Genomic DNA, 2,644 nt, shown 5'->3' on the forward strand with positions numbered 1-2,644 from the left:
CTATACTTCTGCATATTTTGTATAGATTCTAGCATTGGCACTAGTGGGTTTTGAGGAGGGTGCCTAGTAGCTGACCCAGGAAACTCAAGACAGTGTTGCTTGATCGACCACAGACCCTTGAAATCATCTTCCTTTCCATTATCATAGTGCTATATTATTCCAGACAGGATCTTTATATTATGACTCGGTTGTATTATATCGTGGATGCTTAAGACTTTGTACTATCAGATTTTAAGAGTTGTTGAATTTTTTGCATTTGGTATTGTTGAATTGAGATGTATTTATGCTTTATCTATGTAATGTCAACAGGTTGTCCTTTATTGTCTTTCTTAGGTTGGTTATTATTGTTGGATTATCTAGCCATTCAGGATTAGGTGCCATCACGACCATTGGTGGGATTTGGGATCGTGACAAATTTGGTATCAAAGCTCTAGGTTCATGGATTCTACGGGTCATGAGCATGTCTAATAGAGTCTTGAGGATCGGTGTAGAGACGTATATACTTATCTTCGAGAGGTTATGTGTTACATCCCGCATTTTCGTACGATAAATTTTCGTCGTAAGTTAATCGACGCAAGTTCGGGAATGAAATTATTTCGTGATTATAAGCATTATACTATTTTAAACAAGTGATGAGTAAATTGGTGAAGGTGAGAGGGTAATCAAATCAAAGAAAATAAATTTCATCTAAGTTTGACATTTTAGGATAAAATATGGCCTGAGCTAAAATACCCGGTATTAATGGACTAGTACCATACAAGGTACCACATGGCCATGATAGTGAGGTGTATAAGGTATGCTAAAAATGAGTAATATTTTAAGTAATTTGGGATAATTGATTAATTATTGGATTAGTGAGAAATTACCAAGTTAATTAAGAAAGTGGTAATTTATTTAAGATTTTGGATAACTCTTGAACCTTGAACATTATATGGCAGCCATGTAAAGCCCAAGGGATGACTCTTCCTTTATATATGCTATGTGGCATATTTTTAGGATAACTAGTGGCCACAAGGATTACTATACGTAAACAAAGAAGGAATTACATAAGTTTGCTAAGAGAGCTTACGGAGGAAGCTCTAAAATTCCAAGAAAATCTCTAAGACATTTTGGATAAGTCTTGAAGTTTAACGTGGAAGCAATACATCTTATATTTGATGACTCCTAATTCCCTTTGTAAAGGTGTAAATAGTTGAAGTGATAACTACATTATATCATTTGGATGGAGAAGTGTTATCAAGAAAGCACAAAAGGGTACGGTCATTTTCTATTCTTGTAGAGAAACATCTCATTCTTTATTAATAACATGGTTCATAAATTTTAAAGTGAGATGCTAAGATTTGCAAAGTGATCAAAATTTTGAAGCGTAAGATTTTGCGATTCTTAAGGAGCACGGTACAATCTTTCTCAAGAATATCATACGAATTTTTTCCTACTTCGGGTATGTTAAGGCTATCCCTTCTTTCTTTTTAGTATGACCCAAATGATACTGAAAGAAACGAGCAAACGCACAATTTCTATAAACGACTCTATTCATAGAAATATTAGAGGTGTCTATATTCTTGATTCTCCATATGAATTATTATTATATCTTATGTTCATGGGTCTCAGAAAAATACGTATTTGATAAAGTTTATCCGACAGGCATATTATTTTTATGACATTCCGAGAAAATCTTATTAACGTAATTCTTAAGGCATATTATTTTTATGATATTCCGAAAAAATATTATTAACGTATTTCTTATGCATTTCATGCATTTATACATATACATTGACCCATGACCATATGGCGTTATATACGTGTATTTATGTATATTATATGTATATGGAATATGGGAAAAGGTTATGGCGTTATATACGCACCACCACCTGATCAGCTGGTATACGTTGATGATTTGCCCACAGTGGCCGAAATGATATGATGGGATGCCCTCAGAGGCTTGATGATGTTATGAACGCATATATTAATGCATGGTATGACATTTATACGCATATGCATGACATTATAAAAATGAAATGATTCACAGAGCTATGCAGACGTACATGCCGAGTCTTTTACTCCATGTTTCTCTCATGTCTATTATTTACTAATTTCCATTCCTTACATACTCGGTACATTATTTGTACTGATGTCCCTTTTGCCTGGGGACACTACGTTTCATGCCCACAGGTCTCGATAGACATGTCGAGAGTCCTCCAAGTAGGCGATCAGCTCAGCGGGAGATGTTGGTGCATTCCATTTGTTCCGGAGTTGCTTATGTGGTCAGTATGATTAGGACATGTACTGATTAGTATAGCGGGGCCCTGTCCCGACCTTTATGATATTTATGTACTCTTAGAGGCTTGTAGACATATGTCGTGTATGTGAAAGATTGTACGCCCTTGTCGGCCTATATTTTGAGTTTATAAATTATGATGTTGGCCTATTAGGCTCGTATGTCACGTTTATATGATAATGTAATAAGAAAGATACGTTATGTTGGTACTCGGTTGAGTAAGGTACCGGATGCCCGTCACGGCCCATCGGGTTGGGTCATGACAAAAGTGGTATCAGAGCAGTTATGTCCTAGGGAGTCTACAAGCCGTGTCTAGTAGAGTCTTGTTTATGGGTGTGTCATGCACCACACTTATAAGCAGGAGAC

The sequence above is a fragment of the Nicotiana tomentosiformis genome, chromosome 6 (genome assembly GCF_000390325.3).
Source record: "Nicotiana tomentosiformis chromosome 6, ASM39032v3, whole genome shotgun sequence".
Taxonomy (NCBI): Eukaryota; Viridiplantae; Streptophyta; class Magnoliopsida; order Solanales; family Solanaceae; genus Nicotiana; species Nicotiana tomentosiformis.